Source organism: Eleutherodactylus coqui, chromosome 4, assembly GCF_035609145.1.
Source record: "Eleutherodactylus coqui strain aEleCoq1 chromosome 4, aEleCoq1.hap1, whole genome shotgun sequence".
NCBI lineage: Eukaryota > Metazoa > Chordata > Amphibia > Anura > Eleutherodactylidae > Eleutherodactylus > Eleutherodactylus coqui.
Window position 1 is genome coordinate 284,802,616 of NC_089840.1, and position 22,098 is coordinate 284,824,713.

At 44.8% G+C, this 22,098-nt stretch overlaps 1 pseudogene; it reads left to right on the forward strand.

Annotated features, from left to right (window-relative positions):
* Positions 1–4,054: 4,054 nt before the first annotated feature.
* The window catches only part of LOC136624510 (zinc finger protein 585A-like), a 61,605-nt pseudogene continuing 43,561 nt past the window's right edge, over positions 4,055–22,098 (forward strand).

Genomic DNA, 22,098 nt, shown 5'->3' on the forward strand with positions numbered 1-22,098 from the left:
TCACCCAAAGCAGAGGGGTGTTATTAAAGTGTTCGATATCGTTGTCCAAATAGTTAGCCCAATGTGTTTTAAGTATTCTGGGGGGTCCAATTCTATGGACTCTTTCTATACAGGTTTTATCAATGGGTATGTCTGGAAATAGAGCTTTAAGAAGCTGCTCCGTCAGGAGAGTAAGAAATTCACAACCCATAATGTTCCCCTGGGATACCTATGAAGCGCAAGTTGTTTCTGCGGTCTCGATTCTCCAAATCCTCAAGCTTCTCCTTCGGTTTCTGCTCCATTTCTCAACACATTGTAATTGATTGTTGGAGACTGAGATCTCCTGAGAACCCACTTTCTTTTCTAGTTCTGTTATTTTCTGGGCATTTGTGGTTATAAGGGAGAGGGCACAGTTGATAGAGGTGTAAGGCACTTCCAATCGTTTGTCAAACATCGGCATAAGAAATCTGGACACCTCTCGTACCACCGCGGCAGCTTGTAGTGTCTCCTGAGGTTGATGAGCGAGATACGCTATTACTTGGAGAGCGTTATCCTGATGCTCTGGTGTGAGAACCTGGGTCGCCCTGATTGATGGGCTTCTGCAGTCACCATGGGCTCAGAGCCGACAGACATGCCCTCTCCAGAGCGGAGCAGGCTTATCACCTCTCCTCACCTTCTCTCCTGCTGAGCCAAGCAGCTACACAGCACCGTAGTGACTTTCCTCCTCACCACCGCTCCCCAGAGGATGGTTGGGTCTGCGGAGAGCTCCACAGCTGACAGGTGAGGCTGTTACTGTCTACTCATTTGCAGTGCCTGCCTGGATGGTTTCAGTAATCAAGGCCGGGAATGTGCAGGCCTCGCTAGGCCGTGGGTCCCGTATGTGCCTGTGGTCACGGATCCGCCCTAGAGGGGACTCTTTTCAATCCTTAGCGGCACAGGAGGACATCGGCCAGGTGTTGTAAGCTGTCCCAGGCTCCAAAATTTCTGTCTCCAAGAAAAAATGTAATTTAAATATGAGCAAAAATTCATATGTATTCCAATATGGTAATAACGTAAACTACAGGACGTCCTGCAAGAAGTGAGCCCATGCAGAACTATGTGGATGGAAAAAAAAGTTTTTGATCGCAGAAAATGGCAACAGAAAATAATTTTTTAAAAATTAAATGATTTTGAAAAAAAAATAAAAGTAGTATAGCAAAAAATAAATGACATAAGTTTGGTATCGTAGTAATTATACTGAACCATAGAATAAAGTTATCATGTCATTTTTTGTTGCAGTTTATGGGCCGCAGAAACAAGGCGCACCGAAAGATAGTGGAATTTCATGTGTTTGTTTCATTTTACTCCACTTGGAACTTTTTAAACGTTTTTCAGTACAGTATACGGCACATTTACTAGTAACATTGAAAAATACAACTCCTCCCACAAAAAACAAGCCCTCATACAGCGACATCGATGGATAAATAAAGGAGTTACGAAGAAAATGCTTGGTCACTAAGGAGTTAAATAACTTCAAAATGAGACGTGCGGCTATTATTCAGTGTAACCAGTGTAATCAGCAGGTTTTAATTTTACAGAAACGTATCAAAAATCATTGCGCACATTAAGTTCTAGTATTTTATGTATCCTTGTATGTTGGAAGCTTACTGACCCCCTCAGGGTGATAGTACAGCTCTAAAACACACCAGCTGCACACAGAGATAGTGATTACAGTGCAGTTACTTCCAGTATTAGTGATTACAGTGCAGTTACTTCCAGCATTAGTGATTACAGTGCAGTTACTTTCAGTGATCACAGGTGATGTGTCCTCTGATTGGAGTCATACATTTATCTTCTTTCTCTGGGCCCAGACTGCCATAAAGGCTTCTTCCAGCTATGACTAGTCTCTGCACACGCTGTCCATCCTGACGCTGCTCCAATTAACCTCTCAGTGACTCTCTCATAGTACTAATGCATCTTCTGTGACCTGACAAATCACTAATGTCTCTTTCCCTTTAATTCAGGTGTACTTTTGTGACTCCACTCTACTATAATGCTGCCTTTGTTGGCCCACTTAGTTATAGTGCCCCCTATATATCACCCAGTGCCGCTCTGTTCCCAGCATCACCTGACTCCGCCCCCTCTCCAGCCTTGCACCCAGTGTGTCTGGAGTTCGTGGGACAAGTCGGGTAATGCTGGGAACATTACCGCTGGGCGGCAGTCCTGATAGTCAGGAAGACAGAAGATGGCTAATAATGGTGATAATGAACTGCGGGTCAGCAGTGGGGGCCGAGCAGTGGGGTGTGGAGGGGGCTGTGTTGGGGGTCAGCAGTGTTGCGTAAGGGAAGAGGGGTGAATGTCCGGTAATTGTATAATTATAGGGGATTTTCTACGTCACATAGTATGTTAGGCTTAATGAAAACCATATTCATCTAATTCTTCCTGCATCAAACCTCCCCTCCCCCTTGGACGGCAAGAAGAAGCCCAACAAGCCAAGCTCATTTGGAAGAAAGAAATTCCTTCTTGACTCCATGATGGCAGGCAGAGTAATCCCTGGATCAACATTTGAGATCAACAACACCGTTGGTCAGCTAATGTCTATATCCTGTAATAGCATAGCGCTCTAAAAGGGCATCTAGTCTCATCTTAAGCTCCTTTGGATTTTACCATCGTCACGTCCTCAGGCAGAGAGTTCCACAGTCTCACTGCTCTTACAGTAAAGAATCCCCTCCTCAGTTGGTGATGAAACCTGCTTTTCTCTAGAAATAGAGGATGCCCTATTGTTACCGTCGCAGTCCTGGGTATAAACAGATCATGGGAGAGATCCTTGTATGTCCCCTCATGTATTTATACATAGGTATTTGATCGCCCCTTAACCGTCTTTTTTCAGGGTGAATAATCCCAGTTTTGGTGCCTCTCTGGGTATTCCAGTCCTTTCGTTCCGTTTATTAATTTAGTTGCCCTTCTTTCATCCCCCTCAAGCACTCCAGCATCTTTCCTGAGCACCGGTGACCAGAACTGTACGCAGTATTCCATGTGGGGCCTTATATAGTGGGAGGATAATGTTCTCGTCCCTCGCCCCTATACCTCTTTTAATGCACCCCAAGACTTTGTTAGCTTTTGCAGCAGCTGACTGGCATTGATTTCTCCAGTTAAATCTACAGCCCACTAGTACCCCCAGGTCTTTTTTCCATATCACTTTTCCCTAGCAGTACCCCATTTAGTGTATATTGGTGACATCCGTTTCTCCTGCCCATGTACATAACCTTACATTTATCAACATTGAACTTCATTTTCCATTTTTCTACCCAAGCCCCCGCCTTATCTAGGTTATTTTATGCGCTGCGGAATAAGTTGGCTCTATACAAATAAAGATTATTATTATTATTATTATAAAAGATTATTATATTATTTTGTAGCCATAGATCGTCCCCAGTTGTATTAATTTTCGTATATAATTTTGTATCATCTGCAAATATTGATATTTTTCTGAGTTGTGCCTCTATCAGGTCATTGATAAATATATTGAACAGAATGGGGCCTAATACGGAACCCTGTGACACCCTGTCGCCCAGAGTATGAACCATTTATTACCACCCTCTGCTTTCTATCTCCAAGCCAGTTCCTTACCCAGATACACACGTTTTCACCCAGGCTGAGCTGTCTCATTTTATATATCAACCTATTATTCGGCACGGTGTCAAATGCTTTAGAGAAATCCGGATATATAAGATCAATAGACTGTCCCAGGTCCAGCCTAGAACTTATTTCATTGTAGAAGCTGATCAAATTGGTCTGACATGATCGACCCCTCATGAACCCATGCTGATGAGGGGTTATACAGTTGTTTTCCTGGAGGTATTCTAGGATGGCGTCTCTCAGAAATCCCTCAAATATTTTTCCAATTATTGAAGTGAGACTTACCAGCCTGTAGTTACTAGTCTCTCTTTCAGACCCCTTTTTGCATATTGGAACTACATAGGCAATGCGTCAATCCAGTGCTACAACCCCGGTCTCAATAGTGTCTAGCCATCATGTCACTTAATTCCTTTAGAAAACTTGGGTGTATTCCATCTGGACCCGGCGATTTTACATTGTCTCGTCTTCTTCCCATTCAAGATCTTCAGCTGATATCTTCTATATCAGATAATTATCCTGATTGACCCGAGAAGGATGGAGAGGAACCGGGACAAGATGGCGGAGAGTATATTCACCCTCACCCTAGAGATACTCTTCCAGCTTACAGGAGAGGTGAGAGATTCTGGGGATGACGTCACGTTCCATCATTCTTATCTCTGTCAGTCTCTGTTCACATCTACGGTAGAGGATGTACTGCAGATTCAGTCCTTCGGCCGCCTTCACATGAAGCGAGATTACTACGGGCGTTCCACAATGGTAGCTTGCAGCTATTACACAGTAAATACGCAGTGGCCAAATCCGCATCTTAATGGCTCGTATTATGCTGCGGACTTACTTGCCAAACTGCTGCTGATTTTATCCTTTGTTCTTCAGGGGTGCAAAATCCGCAGCATAAATCCGTAGTATAAATAGTCTCGCTGCGGATTTAGAATCTGCCGCAGTTCTCAAAGACTAAGTAGATTAGTTATAGAAAATACCGGCACCGCGTGAAAGACATTTTATAAATCTCCCCCGCATGGCCTGTACTGTAAATGCTGCAGCCGAGTGTGAAGACGGCCGGAATGCTGGAAACTATTGCAGCTGGTAAAATGTCGAACAGCCAACAGAATAGAATAACGGAACTGATGAACACAGATGTGAAGAGCCGACATAACTGCCGGACCAGACGGGGAGGATACTAGAAATGTCTGCAGGGATATTTATGGATGTGTCTTCTCATAAACAGGATTACACGGTAGTGAAGAAGACTTCTAGTGATGGCTGTCAGGCCCCGGTGTCTGATGGATGGGGAAGACCCCTGAGCCCAATCACAGGGCCTCCACCTCACCCCCTGATACTGGAGGAGATCAATGAGCAAAAGATCCTAGAACTCACCAACAAGATGATTGAGCTGCTGACTGGAGAGGTGACGCTGCTGGGAATGCTGGGACATTATACAGTAACACTATGGCGGTATAACGTGTCTGGGTGATGACGGTATCATTGTGTTGTCAGGTTCCTATAAGGTGTCAGGACGTCACTGTCTATTTCTCCATGGAGGAGTGGGAGTATTTAGAAGGACACAAGGATCTGTACAAGGACGTCATGATGGAGGACCACCAGCCCCCCCCATCACCAGGTAATAGACAGGACTAAATCCACATGGCCTTTATTATTTGTATGTAGAGAATGAATTCAGTGGCTGTCTGTGTTTTCTGCAGGTAGATCCAGTAAGAGAACAGCAGCGGAGAGATGTCCCCGGCCTCTTCTTCCACAGGATGATCAGGTAGATGGAGAGAAGGTCTCATGAAATCTTCCCTCTGGTCTGTAGGACGGCTGGGAAGGTCTTGTGTTTAGTCTTATTATATGATTGATACTTGTGTAATGAGAAAGCTGGAGATGGCAGGATTACAGCCGACCGCAGACATTAGATCTCCGCATCGTATCACTATTTTCTGGTTCTGGAGACTTCTGGTTGGAATAAAGAAGCAACAGGTTGGAGTTATACAGGAGACCTGCAGCTATTTGGCCCAGATCACTACTGCTGTCATGTCATTCCGACTCCTCATACTAATTAATGACCTTTTCTGGCCATATAAAACCTTCCACACGACTTCTCCAACTGTGTGATGACTTTTTCAATATTTATTTCACAGCTGGTGAAACTGGAGGAAGATCCGATCCCTATTGATGCTACAGAGACACATGTGAGTGGGGATCAGCCGTGTAAGGAGGGGATTCCTACAGATGACCCCCCAGGTGAGACTACATGTCGAGAAGAGTCTGTGTTGTCGGGGTTTTCAGCTGTATATTCCCTTATTCAGCCACAATTTATCTATATATATAAAATAGGATGTGTGTATGCGCCACCATAACTCATGAACACCTGGAACAATTTCAACCAAACTTGATACATTTATAAGTCATTCCGTGTTGACAAATTTTTTGGGGGGTGGAATAAGACAACCCCACTACCCCAGGGGGGAGAGGTGTCGAATGCCGGAAATGTACTTGAGCAGATGGTTTTTATTTCAGTCTTACACGGACTACCTCCTCCTCGTCTAATACTAATATATTGCACAGACCTCCTGCTCCCAGATAATATCTTACACAGACAACCTCCTCCTCTGCTGCAACTACCACGCAGCTTCCCACCAGCATTGAGCCACTATGTACCACACAGAAATGAGCCCAGCAGCCACTTTTATGAAAGCTGTCCAAAACTAAATCTGTGTTGCCCACAGAAACCAATCACAGTGCAGCTTTCATTTTACCTCAGCAGTATAACAAATGAAAACTGAGCTGTGATTGGTTGCTATTGGGAACGAAAATTACAGGGGAAGATGGTGAGTTTTTGATTTTTAATTATTCCAGTATTACACAGTCCACCTGCTCCTCAGATAATAATATTTTACACAGACAATTTCCTGCTCCTCAAATACTAATATTACACAGACGACCTCCTCCTCATATGCCATTATATTACGCAGACAACCTCCTCATCATATACGAATATATTAAATTAGTACCTTTTTATATATATATATATATATATATATATATATACACACACATGTTTAAGTTCTTTTCGTGTCTAAAAAAAAATACACGGGCAAAGCCGGGTAATCAGCTAGTATATAATAAAGTGTAAATGTTATATAATATTTTTATATAAACATTCAATATATTCTGCTAAAAAGAATAGAGGGAACATCTCAATCACACATCAGATGTGGATGATCTCCATCCTCTGCAGACTCTTTCATGTCTGTCACATGTGCTCATTGTGAAGCTGCTCTTATCTGTGAAGAGAACGGGGGGTCAATGGTTGATCTGCCAATTCTGGGATCTCTGGCAAATGCTCTTCAGGCTGCATGGTGCTGGGATGTGAGCTCAGCTTCCCTTACAGAATGTTGGGCCCTCGTGGCCCCTTATGGAATATTTCTGATATATACAGCAATAAGCTACACAAGCAGTTATGTTATTTCCCCTTAATGTTTTGGTAGAGCCACAGGCGCCGTGTAAGGAGAAGCCATCCTCATCCTGCATTCAGCTGCTCCTTCCATCTGCCCCCAGCTGATACCCCATGCACAATGTCAGGGTCTCTACAACATCCAATCACTCTATCAGACCTGGACCCCCGTCCCCAGTGCTGCCTCCGCACATGTGCAAGTACTATTATCATGTCCCTCTCCTCTGCTGCTGGAACCAGAAGGACTGGGCATGCTCAGTAGGAACTTCCCACATCTTGGTACAAGTAACAGTCAGCTGGGTTAGTGAATGGCTACAAACATATCTGTGCCCACTGATAATGGCGGTGCCGGGCTTGTAAAGGCGTCTTTATTCCCCGGTCAGCAGCACATGATCAGCAGACTGTAGTTGCAGCACAGTACAGGGCACTTTACAGCAGGGGGCGTCAGCAGCTCTTATCCACCCAGAAGTGTGTACCTGCCTGCGCCTATGATTGGCACACATGAAAAAATCCTGCACGCCATACGGACACGTGTGCGAAGAAAAATGGCCATCAAATTATGTACGTACGCTTGCCTGACCAGACACAATTCTGGGTAAATTCTAGACTTAATTCCGTGCGTATGCTCCATTCAGACATGTTATTCAGATAGATTCAGTATGCTTATTACTGAACCAGCAGCACATTTATAGTCCTCATGGGATAATATATCATAGAATATGGCAAGGAAAAGCTGTTTTTGTCCTAAAGGCGTCCAAATTGCAAAGAGTTATAAAATCAAGGGTGGAGAAAATTATGAGAATCAATTAGAAAAAAATACAATAAAAAGTGTTAAATTAATAGAAAGGTAAAACATGAGTAACAGAAACCTATAATATCAACATATTAAATTCAAAAATTTATGTAAAACTGTATAGAATTATAAAATTATTAAATAATACAATCATTTTATCCTATTAAGTAAAGCTGCATTAAAAGCAATTCTGCAATTGGTGAGGGTTTTAAAATACAATAAAATACACTACAGTAGGATGAAGTATGAGGGATGTGTAGGGAATAGAGATGAGCGAGCGTACTCGTCTGAGCTTGATGCTCGTTATTGTATTAGCGTGTTCGGGATGCTCGTTATTCGAAACGAGCACCACGCGATGTTCGAGTTACTTTCACTTTCATCTCTGAGACGTTAGCGCGCTTTTCTGGCCAATAGAAAAACAGGGAAGGCATTACAACTTCCCCCTGTGACGTTCCAGCCCTATACCACCCCCCCCTGCAGTGAGTGGCTGGCGAGATCACAGATGCATTCTGACATTGTTCAGGGAAAGTGCTGTCTTGCTGGAGTTGCTATAGGGAGAGCGTTAGGAGTTATTGTAGGCTTCAAGAACCCCAACGGTCCTTCTTAGTGCCACATCTGACCGTGTGCAGTACTGTGGAGGCTGCTTTTTGAAGTGTTGCACATTTATTTATTTTTTTGTATATCGGCCGTGCAGAGCATTGCGTCCAGAGCATTGCGTCCTGCAGTAATTTTACATAGTCCAGGGCCAGTAGTGGTGAGGCAGGGACAGAAGACATATACAGTCTATATAGGCAGTGGGCTTTTCAAAAAACATTTGGGGAAAAAAATCTATTTGCACTGCCTGTGACCGTCCTCAGTGTACTGGGTCTCTGCTGGGGGTAGTTGTCCTAATTCATACGCAGCCAGCTAAGTGTTACAGCAGGCTTGCGCAAAATTCTTTCCTGGCTCTGTGTTGCCTGTTACATCACCGCTGTATTCCTGTCCACAGTGAAACAGTCTGCAGTAATTTTACATAGTCCAGGGCCAGTAGTGGTGACGCAGGGACAGAAGACATATACAGTCTATGTAGGCAGTGGGCTTTTCCAAAAAAATTTGGGGAAAAAAATCTATTTGGGCTGCCTGTGACCGTCCTCAGTGTACTGCATCTCTGCTGGGGGTAGTTGTCCTAATTCATACACAGCCAGCTAAGTGTTACAGCAGGCTTGCGCAAAATTCTTTCCTGGCTCTGCTGTGCGTTCCGTAAGCGAAGTCAGCCTCCAACCACAGGCCAATAAGCGGCACATTTAATTACAGAGTTCTGTTTCTGCACTACTGGTAATACACCATGCTGAGGGGTAGGGGTAGGCCTAGAGGACGTAGACGCGGGCGAAGACGCGGAGGCCCAAGTCATGGTGTGGGCACAGGCCGAGCTCCTGATCCAGGTGTATCGCAGCCGACTGCTGCGGGATTAGGAGAGAGGCACGTTTCTGGCGTCCCCACATTCATCTCACAATTAATGGGTCCACGCGGTAGACCTTTATTAGAAAATGAGCAGTGTGAGCAGGTCCTGTCGTGGATGGCAGAAAGTGCATCCAGCACTCTATCGACCACCCAGAGTTCTGCGCCGTCCACTGCTGCAACTCTGAATCCTCTGGCTGCTGCTCCTCCTTCCTTCCAGCCTCCTCACTCCATTACAATGACACATTCTGAGGAGCAGGCAGACTCCCAGGAACTGTTCTCGGGCCCCTGCCCAGAATGGGTAGCAATGGTTCCGAATCCTCTCCCACTGGAGGAGTTTGTCGTGACCGATGCCCAACCTTTGGAAAGTTCCCGGGGTCTGGGGGATGAGGCTGGGGACTTCCGGCAACTGTCTCAAGAGCTTTCAGTGGGTGAGGAGGACGATGACGATGAGACACAGTTGTCTATCTGTGAGGTAGTAGTAAGGGCAGTAAGTCCGAGGGAGGAGCGCACAGAGGATTCGGAGGAAGAGCAGCAGGACGATGAGGTGACTGACCCCACCTGGCTTGCTACGCCTACTGGGGACAGGTCTTCAGAGGGGGAGGCAAGTGCAGTAGCAGGGCAGGTTGGAAGAGGCAGTGCGGTGGCCAGGGGTAGAGGCAGGGCCAGACCGAATAATCCACCAACTGTTTCCCAAAGCGCCCCCTCACGCCATGCCACCCTGCAGAGGCCGAGGTGCTCAAAAGTCTGGCAGTTTTTCACTGAGAGTGCAGACGACCGACGAACAGTGGTGTGCAACCTGTGTCGCACCAAGATCAGCCGGGGAGCCACCACCACCAGCCTCACCACCACCAGCATGCGCAGACATATGATGGCCAAGCACCCCACAAGGTGGGACGAAGGCCGTTCACCGCCTCCGGTTTGCACTGCTGCCTCTCCCCCTGTGCCCCAACCTGCCACTGAGATCCAACCCCCCTATCAGGACACAGGCACTACCGTCTCCTGGCCTGCACCCACACCCTCACCTCCGCTGTCCTCGGCCCCATCCACCAATGTCTCTCAGCGCACCGTCCAGCCATCGCTAGCGCAAGTGTTGGAGCGTAAGCGCAAGTACGCCGCCACGCACCTGCACGCTCAAGCGTTAAACGTGCACATAGCCAAATTTATCAGCCTGGAGATGCTGCCGTATAGGGTTGTGGAAACGGAGGCTTTCAAAGGTATGATGGCGGCGGCGGCCCCGCGCTACTCAGTTCCCAGTCGCCACTACTTTTCCCAATGTGCCGTCCCAGCCCTGCACGACCACGTCTCCCACAACATTGTACGCGCCCTCACCAACGTGGTTACTGCGAAGGTCCACTTAACAACGGACACGTGGACAAGCACAGGCGGGCAGGGCCACTATATCTCCCTGACGGCACATTGGGTGAATTTAGTGGAGGCTGGGACAGAGTCAGAGCCTGGGACCGCTCACGTCCTACCCACCCCCAGAATTGCGGGCCACAGCTCGGTGGTGGTATCTGCGGCAGTGTATGCTTCCTCCACTAAACCACCCTCCTCCTCCTCCTATGCAACCTCTGTCTCGCAATCAAGATGTGTCAGCAGCAGCACGTCGGCAGCAGTCGGTGTCGCGCGGCGTGGCAGCACAGCGGTGGGCAAGCGTCAGCAGGCCATGCTGAAACTACTCAGCTTAGGAGATAAGAGGCACACGGCCCACGAACTGCTGCAGGGTCTGACAGAGCAGACCGACCGCTGGCTTGCGCCGCTGAGCCTCCAACCGGGCATGGTCGTGTGTGACAACGGCCGTAACCTGGTGGCGGCTCTGCAGCTCGGCAGCCTCACGCACGTGCCATGCCTGGCCCACGTCTTTAATTTGGTGGTTCAGCGCTTTCTGAAAAGCTACTCACGCTTGTCAGACCTGCTCGGAAAGGTGCGCCGGCTCTGCGCACATTTCCGCAAGTCCCACACGGACGCTGCCACCCTGCAACATCGGTTTAATCTGCCAGTGCACCGACTGCTGTGCGACGTGCCCACACGGTGGAACTCTACGCTCCACATGTTGGCCAGGCTCTATGAGCAGCGTAGAGCTATAGTAGAATACCAACTCCAACATGGGCGGCGCAGTGGGAGTCAGCCTCCTCAATTCTTTACAGAAGAGTGGGCCTGGTTGGCAGACAGAAGACAGAAGAGTGGGCTATCGTCCTGCCCCTTTTAAAGAGGGTCGCTGCCTAGCCGTGCCAACCCTCTGCAGTGTGTGCCTGCGGTTCCTCCTCATGGCAGACGCACTTATAAATAGACATGAGTGTGGCGTGGCATGAGGGCAGCTGAAGGCTGCGCAGGGACACTTTGGTGTGTGCTGTGGACACTGGGTCGTGCGGGGGGGGGGGGGGGGGGGGGTTGGGCAGCATATAACCCAGGAGAAGTGGCAGCGAAGTGTCATGCAGGCAGTGATTGTGCTTTGTTGGAGGTAGTGTGGTGCTTAGCTAAGGTATGCATTGCTAATGAGGGCTTTTCAGAAGTAAAAATTGTTGGGAGGGGGGGGGCACTCTTGCCGCTATTGTGGCTTAATAGTGGGACCTGGGAACTTGAGATGCAGCCCAACATGTAGCCCCTCGCCTGCCCTATCCGTTGCTGTGTCGTTCCCATCACTTTCTTGAATTGCCCAGATTTTCACACATGAAAACCTTAGCGAGCATCGGCGATATACAAAAATGCTCAGGTCGCCCATTGACTTCAATGGGGTTCGTTATTCGAAACGAACCCCCGAGCATCGCGAAATTTTCGTCCCGAGTAACGAGCACCCGAGCATTTTGGTGCTCGCTCATCTCTAGTAGGGAACACAGATCACATTAGCTCTTAGGAAACTGTAAATAAGCCTACATGCTTTTTCCTGCACCACACTCTAACCAGTTTGCCTCACCTCAGGATGCTGACCACCGCTGTAAAATCCAAAAATTTAAAGCGGGTACATTCAGTAACTCGTCTGGCCCCAGAAGGTATATAAAAAGCGTTGTAAATGGCGGTCTACATATTCTGAAAGATTACTGGTAATAGACCTGATTTTGGCTGTGATTGGGCGTCCTGGGGGGTTCCTAAGGAATTTGTAGATTTTCTGTAAAAACAAAAGGATACGGTTTCTGGAGTATTAATGCATATAAAATCATTTTCAGGAATGTGGTGCTGGTTTATTAATAAGTATACTAAATCTGTGTGAATAACGTGTGAGCAGAGTGTGCACGGAATTGTACCTAGAAGTTCATATGAGTAAAACCATATACATAATCTTTACCGATTACCAACCGACAGACTTTGGAGCGCGGGATTTGTGTAACCTGTCTTGTTCACAATGTGTATGAACAGTTTATATAGAAATGTAATAAAATATTAATATAATTGTTATATTCAAAAATATAAAAATCTGTTTAATTCTTGGCAGATGACGACACCAGGAGATCCGATGGACATCTGATATCTTCAGGTTCTACAGTGGAAGATGATGGTATCATACAAGATACAGGCGAGGAGCCTACTACTATCCCAGATAAACCCTCAGCCCTTCACAGCAAACATCTGCCATCTGATCCTTCTATACAGGTTCCATCTTCTGATTCATCACAGACTAGTAAGCAACATAACATTTACGGAAGAGATGTTGAAGAAGAAACAGCTGCCACAGGGAAGAAGTCCTATTCATGCTCAGAATGTGGCAAATGCTATACCCAAAAATCATATCTTGTTAGACATCAGAGAATTCACACAGGGGAGAGGCCATTTTCTTGTTCGGAATGTGAAAAATGTTTTATAGATAAACCAAATCTTGTTGAACATCAGAGAATTCACACAGGAGAGAGGCCATTTTCTTGTTCAGAATGTGAAAAATGTTTTATAAGTAAAGCAAATCTTGTTAAACACCAGAGAACTCACACAGGAGAGAGGCCATTTCCTTGTTCAGAATGTGGGAAGTGTTTTAGCCGGAAAGCACATCTTGTTCAACATCAGAAACTTCACACAGGGGAGAGGCCATTTTCTTGTCCTGAATGTGAAAAATGTTTTACGGATAAATCATATCTTGCTAAACATCAGATAATTCACACAGGGGAAAAACCATTTTCCTGTTCTGAATGTGAAAAAAGTTTTATAGATAAATCACATCTTGTTAAACATCAGAAAATTCACACAGGTGAAAAGCCATTTTCCTGTTTAGAATGTGGAAAGTCTTTTACCTTTAAATCAAATCTTGTTGAACATCAGAAAATTCACACGAAAAAGAAGCAATTTTCCTGTTCGGAATGTGGGAAAAGTTTTAACTATAAATCAAATCTTGTTGAGCATCTGAGAATTCACACAGGGGTGAAGCCATTTTCCTGTTCAGAATGTGGCAAGTGTTTTAGTCGGAAAACAAGGCTTGTTGATCATCAGGGAATTCACACAGGGGAGAAGTCATTTTCTTGTTCAGAATGTGGGAAATATTTTACTCAGAAAACCTATCTAGTTAAACATCAGAAAATTCACACAGGAGAGAAGCCATTTTCCTGTTCAGAATGTGGGAAGGGTTTTATCAATAAATCAAATCTTGTTGAACATCATAGAATTCACACAGGGGAGAAACCATTTTCCTGTTTAGAATGTGGGAAATGTTTTACCCATAAGTCAAATTTTCTTGAACATCAGAGAACTCACATAGGGGAGAAGCAATATTCTTGTTCAGATTGTGGGAAGTGTTTTACTCAGAAAACCTATCTAGTTAGACATCAGAGAACTCACACAAGAGAGTAATCATTTTCCTGTTCAGAATGTGGAAAGTGTTTTAACTCTAAATCAAGTCTAGTAAATCATCAGAGAATTCACAAAAGGCGGATGCCACTTTCCTGTTCAGAATGTGGGAAGTGTTTTACCGATAAATCAAGTCTTGTTGTACATCAGAGAATTCACACAGGGGAAAAGCCATTCTCCTGTTCAGAATGTGGGAAGTGTTTTGCATATAAATCAAATCTTGTTGAACATCAGAGAAGTCACACAGAGAAGAAGCCATTTTCCTGTTCAGAATGTGGGAAGTGTTTTACCTCTAAGTCAAATCTAATTAAACATCAAAGAATTCACACAAGGGAGAAGCAATTTTCTTCTTTAGACTGTTAACAATATTTTACAGATTAACAAATTCTAATTTAACATCAGAGAAGTCACACAGAGAAAAACCTGTATTCATGTCCAGAATGTGGAAAATATTTTCCTCGACAATCAAAACATTTTAACCGTAGAAAAGTTATGCAGGGAATAAACCATGTTAATATTTTGAATCTGGCTGTCCTCTTGGGTTATCTTGATTGAAAGCATCGGCCACCTAATGTGTACTTCTGTTAGTGACCATCAAGATGGTCTAATTTATGCCCTGGATTGTTAAGAGCATCTTCTGGTGTTATAAAATGGTAGAGTTACCCAGATGTAGGACTTTGCATTTCTCCTTGTTAAATACCATTCTGTTTGTTGCTGCCCACTATGCAAGCTTTTCTAGATCTTTTTGAATACTCTCTCTCTGTCTTCCCTAGTTTTAGATATCCCTCCTAGCTGTGTGTCGTCAATAAATTTGATCAGTTTCCCATCAATTCACTCCAGATCATTTAGGAAAATTTTGAACAACACTGGGCCTAGGATAGAGCCTTTTGGTACTCCACTTGATACATTCTTCCACGTAGATGTGCAGCCATTTAAGACCACTCTTTGAGTCTGCTCACTGAGCCAGTTGTGAATCCACCTAACAGTTGCCTTGTCAATCCCATATTTGGTCATTTTTTTCAATAAGTATAGTATTAGATACTTTGTCAAATACTTTACTAAAGTCAAGATAAACTATATCCACCAAATTTTCCTGATCAACCCAGTCGGTGATACATACTGTCATAGAAGGAAATTAGATTAATGTAGCATGACTTGTTTGTTACAAACCCATGGTGGGTCTGGTTAATTACTCCATTCTCATCCAAGTTCTTGCATACGTGCTGTTTAATAATTTGTTCAAAGATCTTTCCCGGTATAGAAGTCAGGCTCACAGGCCTATAGTTTCCTGGATCCACCTTTTTTGAAGATAGGGACATTTGCCCTTTTCAAATCTTCTGGGACTTTTTCTGTTCTCCAGGAATTTTCACAGATTTTGGTGAGTAGTTCAGCAATTACCTCCGCTGCTTCCTTTAGTATTCTAGGATGTAGTTCATCTGGACCTTGAGACTTGAATTCATTTAAGTTAGCTAAGTGTTCCCTCACCATCTTTCTGCTTATACATAGCCTGTATTCTTTTATCCCCCCAATAGCACAGGGAAGTTCAACTGATGTTCCATCTACTTTCTGAAAGAAAACAGATACAAAATAGGAATTTAAAAGTTCAGCCTTCTCAACATCATTCTTAACCAATTCACCATTTTTATCTTGTAATCATCCAATAGCATCTTTGACTTTTGTTTTGCTTTTGACATACCCCCCAAAATCCTTTTTTATTGCTTTTGGCCTCTGTTGCAAGCCTCAATTCATTATTAGTTTTAGCTTTTCTGACACTTGCCCTACAGTTTCTGTGGGCCACATTATATTCTTCTTTAGATATTCCGCCCTCTTTCCGTTTGATTAACATATTTTTCTTCATTTTTAACATGTGTGCAAGTTCTGTGTTCATCCATCCTGGTTTCTTTAAATGTTTCCCATTCTTCCTTATTTTAGGGATTGTTAACTATTGTGCTTTCACAATATTTCCCAAACTTTTAGGACATTTGTGTCCTGAAGAACATCCAGCCATTGTCCTCCACACTATATACTTTTACATAACTTTATTAATACTCAACATCACATCATGTAGAACTCTAAAATGGTTGGAAATATTGAAAAAAATGACTGCACCTATCATTTTCTGATGAAAGTCTGCTCATAAATCATGCATCCCATGATCCTTTTTCTATGGAAGTATTTTAGGCTTAATCTAAGACGGCTGCCAACAAGATAGCCAATAGGAACTACCACTAGGGCAAAAAGTTTGTACCCACCTATCTAATTGTTTTACAAAGTTACCTACTTGTATCTCTTTTTGTTCAGAAGATACGCTGGGTGGCCCTGACTTTTAAATCTCCCTTTATAATTAAAATAGCTTTGCAATAACCGATTGCTTATATGTAACAACCTCTGGAATATATTATTGTGTTACTGTTTTGCACTCTCTTTGTATTTTTTAAAGGGATTGTCCCACTTCTAGCTGTTTTTTTTTTTTGTTTTTTTTTGCAGAAAGCAGACAGCTCTGTACTTTGCACAGTGGTTAGGGTTGGTACTGCAGGCTGAGTACTACTGAAATGAATTGTACTAAGCCTGCAAAACCAATCTAGCTCACTGCACAATGTATAGAGTGTATTGTCAATTCGAAAGGCAACAAGTTCGGGTACGGCTTTAAAGAAGGACAAGTGGGCTGATACAGCACAATTTATTAAAGGGTTTGTCCCGCAATAGCAAGTGGGGTTATACACTTCTGTATGGCCATATTAATGCACTTTGTAATATACATTGTGCATTAAATATGAGCCATACAGAAGTTATTCACTTACCGTATATACCGGCGTATAAGACGACTTTTGAACCCCGAAAAATCTGCTCTGAAGTCGGGGGTCGTCTTATACGCCGGTAATACCAAAAAAAAAGTGTAAAAAAAAAAAAATCATTACTCACCTCCCCCGGCGTTCTGTCGCGCTCCGGCAGGATGTCGCTCGCTCCTCGTCCCCGGCGCAGCATTGCTTTCTGATTGCGGGGCTTGAAATCCCCGCCTCCAGAAAGCTAATACACACGCCGTCAGCCAGTTACAGCCATTCAATGACAGCATTGAATGGCTGTGATTGGCTGAAGGCGCACGTGGCTTCAGCCAATCACACTATTCAATGACATCATTGAATGGGTGTGATTGGCTGAAGCCACGTGCGCCTTCAGCCAATCACAGCCATTCAATGCTGTCATTGAATGGCTGTAACTGGCTGACGGCGTGTGTATTAGCTTTCTGGAGGCGGGGATTTCAAGCCCCGCATTCAGAAAGCAATGCTGCGCCGGGGACGAGGAGCAAGCGACATCCTGCCGGAGCGCGACAGAACGCCGGGGGAGGTGAGTAATGATTTTTTTTTTCTACACTGTATTACCGGCATATAAGGTGAAAGTTGGGGGGTCGTCTTATACGCCCCGTCGCCTTATACGCCTGTATATACGGTACCTACTCCGCAGCTGGCGTCCCCGTCGCTATGGTGCCGTCTAATTTCAGCGTCTAATCTCCCGATTAGACGCGCTTGTGCAGAAGGGTCTTCTCCCTTCTCTTCGGTGTGGGCACGAGCGGCGTTATGGCTCCGCCCCCTTCTACGCGTCACTGCGTAGCTCCGCCCCGTCACGTGTGCCGATTCCAGCCAATCAGAAGGCTGGAATCGGCAATGGACCGCACAGAGCCCACGGTGCACCATGGGAGAAGACCCGCGGTGCATCGTGGGTGAAGATCCCGCTGGCCATCTTGGTGAAGGAAAGAAGAAAGAAGCTGCAGAGACGGGATTCGGGTAAGTAAAATTTTTTTTTTTATCACGTCCCTTGGGTTTGTCCCGTGCTGAACGGGGGGTCTATGAAGAAGAAAAAAAAAACCCGTTTCGGCGCGGGACAACCCCTTTAATACAAATCTATATAAATAAAATTGAATGAAGGTCTGTCTGTTCTTTATACGATACTACACCATTCATCCGATCACCATGAAACTTTGGGAAGTTGTTGAGTACACTCCTGGGAAGATTACTGGCATAGTACAACTATCCTACGATAGGTGGGGTGCGTGCGAGCGTCGTCGACAGTTATGCCTCCCCAGACAAAGATCGTTTGATTTCCATCTCAAGCACGAAAGCAAAAGGCATTACGAGCAACGGGATGAGTGTTCAACCAGAAAATGATGCATCCACCGAACGTTTCGCAAGACAATTGCTGGATATTAAGAATGCTGAGGTAAAATGAAAGCATCATTATGATTGGTTGCTATTTCTTATACTGCTGAGGTGACATGAAAGCTGTGCTGTGATTGGTTGCTATTTCTTATACTGCTGAGATAACATGAAAGCTGTGCTGTGATTGGTTGCTGCTACTTATACTACTGAGGTGACATGAAAGCTGTGCTGTGATTGGTTGCTATTTCTTATACTGCTGAGGCAACATGAAAGCTGTGCTGTGATTGGTTGCTACTTCTTATACTACTGAGGCTACATGAAAGCTGTGCTGTGATTGGTTGCTATATATTATACCGCTGAGGTAAAATGAATGCTGCGCTGTGATTGGTTGCTATTTTTTTATATTGCTGAGGCAGAATAAAGGTTGCGCTGTGATTGGTTGTTATTTCTCTTGCTGCTCAGGTAGCATGAAAGCTGCGCTGTGATAGGTTGTTATATATTATACTGCTGAGGTAACATGAAAGCTGCGCTGTGATTGGGTCTTATATATTATAAAGCAGAGGTAACATGTAAGCTTCGCTGCGTTTGGTTGTTATTAGAGATGAGCGAACCTACTCGTTTCGAGTAATTACTCGATCGAGCACTGCAATTTTCGAGTACTTCCGTACTCGGGTGAAAAGATTCGGGGGGCAGGGGGAGCCGTGGCGGAGCGGGGGGTAGCAGCGGGGAACAGGGGGGAGCCCTCTCTCTCTCTCCCTCTCCCCCCCCACTCCCCGCTGCAACCCCCCACTCATCCACGGCGCCCCCTGAATCTTTTCGCCCGAGTACGGAAGTACTCGAAAATCGCAGTGCTCGGGCGAAAAAGGGGCGTGGCCGAGTAGGTTCGCTCATCTCTAGTTGTTATTTATTATACCACTAAGGTAACATGAAAGCTGCGCTGTGATTGGTTGTTATCTAAATATATAAAAACGAATGTATGTATGTATGTCTATCTGTCTTCGCAGCAACGCGTGACGGGTAAGCTAGTGATAAGATAAAACAAAGTAATAGACTAAAATAGGTGATACTGCATATATGTTTTGTAAATAATTAAATAATGGTTACATCAATAATCACATCACCAAGAGCCTTAGGTATACTCTTTTGTGCATCAACTGGAAAAGCAGTGGTGAGAAATCAGAGAACAGGGGGCGTCTTGGGAACCCCACTGTGGGAGGGTATTCCCCATCACAGGTCCATCATGCTACTAACTCTCCAGAGCCTTCTCCTGTCTTTTACACTTAGTATCATCTATTGCTTGTCTATTTGTATTGAGAATATCAAGGTCACAGCCGTAAGTGGCCATTCCTCAAATGGGAGCAGATCAGAGAAACAAAACTGATTCTTAAAACCCTGACAGCACTAACCCCCAAATATACATAAGGCCCAGTTCAGTCAGAAGACAATGATGATAGATTTGCATGATTAATTAGACAATAGAATCACAAGACAATGGAGATACTATATCCAGATATTAACATGGGTCCAGCAAGTCTATAAGACTCCGTTATCCAATCCTTATAATTTATACATTGAACATCCATAGCTGTTCGAATACAAGATGGCGGGCTGCAAATAGCCACTTTTATACATTTTCACCATAACAGAGCTGTCTGCTTCCTGCAGCAAAATAGCTAGAAGTGTGACAACCCTTTTAGGCCCAATGTCCATGAGCGGATTTGATTTGTGGAATTATTTGTGGGTGACCCGTGTGGAAGATCCGCAATTCGATCTGCCCTTAGGGAAGCATAGGCATCCGCACCTGAATTTAAGCGTGCGGATTTGATGTACGGACCGCTTGGTATGGAAAATAGATCGCAGCATGCTCTATTTCAGTGCAGATTCTGTGTGGACGGGCTCAAAAGAAGTCAATGGGTGCGGATGATCCACAGTGTATCCGCAAATACAATTGTGGAGGCACTGTGAATTGGAAAGTTAAAATCAATTAGGGTGAAGGGGAGAAGGCTGGAGGGGGGGGGGGGGGGGGGCGGCAGATTGTTTTCTGCACAGATTATCCGTGCGGAAAAACAATAACATCCGCGATCTCCTGAAAATGGTTTCCGCAGGTCTGCCGCTGTAGAAATCCGCATGCGGAATCCGATCTGCCCGTGGACATGAGGCCTAAATGGTAAAGATAAAGCAATGTTCTTGGCCAGAAGGTTTTCTGATGAGGTGCGGGGGGGATGCAGACATGTTTAACTAATAGATGTAAGAAGCTCTTTAAGTTTATTGTATGTTTATTGTTGCTGAATTGCCGATTTCTTGAAAATTCCTCATGTTAATATTGAGACTCTTTATGGCGGAGAACCAGAAAACATACTTACATACAACCATTACGGTGTTTCATTAGATTCTGGCTCTTTTTTTTTTTTTTTTTTTTTTTGTGAGGGTGTCCTTGTTTGTATTTCTTATCTACTTACCTTTAACTAGTAAACCGTATTCTAAATAAACTTTACTTTTAAACTTTAAGTATGAGACCGGATTACTTGGATGCCTTCCAGATGAATACAATTTCTATCTTCACCTTCATCTTGTTTAAAAGCACAGCGCTGTACATTGCATAGTGGTTGTGGCTTGTATTGCATCTCATTCCTATTCACTTAAATGGGACAGAGATGCACGGGCCATGTGATCTGTGAGCATGACCTCACAGGCCAAAGACACTAAAATGATAGGGCTCCTGGAAGTTGCGCTCCCACTGGTCTGATATTGCTGTCCTAAGGATATATGATCAATATTACATCCTAAAAAGCGTATTTGACCCCCTACTCCCTTATATACGTACACAATATACACACGAGGCACCCCACCTCTTAGACGGCAGTCTGCAGGACCTCAGAGGGCACAACAGTCTGGAATTACAGAGCAACTGCTTTAAAAGGAATCAAAAATTTGACGATGTAGCAGCACACAGGGATTCTTGTTAAAACTGGTTCAGCACTAACCCGTGCCTTCTTTATTTAAATCTCCATAAGAAGTATAATTAGCGACGTTTCGGCCTGGGACAGCCCTTTTCAAGCATTTCAAGCATGCTTGAAAAAGGCCTATCCCGGGACCGAAACGTTGCTACTTATGCTTTTTCCGTAGCAGTCTAAGCAATAAAAAATAAACATAATTGATATCGCTGCACCAGAATAAGTCTGAACTTTCCTTTTCATCCTCAGGCAGCACAGAACGGATGTTTTGTCCCCTACACTCCACTATAGACCAGCCAACCTAGAATTAAGAGACTAGCATTAAGTAATTGCTAGCCCATAAGAACCCACTCCCATATGTTTTATGTTGTCCTCATCCTGGCCGGTGCCTGTTACTCCTCACCTACTCAGCCAAACGTTTTGGTTACAGTTTGTTTTATCCTGAATTACAGATTTGTAGCGGAGTTTGATTTGAGAATTAAAGGGATCGTCCAGTTGTAAACTATTGATGGCCGATCCTCAAGACCAGTTATGAATAGTAGATCGTTGGAGCCCATCACTAGGGACCCCTACTGATCAGCTGTTCTCTGGGCCAGTGTGTTCAGCACAGAGCGGATTTCCATACTGGTTATCGCTGGAAGCACCAGTGCCAGCGGGGGTGTCTCGTCGCTGGAAGCACCAGTGCCAGCGGGGGTGTCTCGTCGCTGGAAGCATCAGTGCCAGCCGGGATGTCCGTAGTCGCTGGAAGCATTAGTGCCAGCCAGGATGTCTGTAGTCGCTGGAAGCATCAGTGCCAGCGTGGGCATCTCTAGTCGCTTGAAGAATCAGTGGAAGCGGGGATGTCTGTAGTCGCGGCAAGCATCAGTGCCAGCGGGCGTGTCTGTAGCCACTACCAAACTCAGTGCCAGCGGGGTGTCTGTGGCTGCTATTAGCATCTGTGCT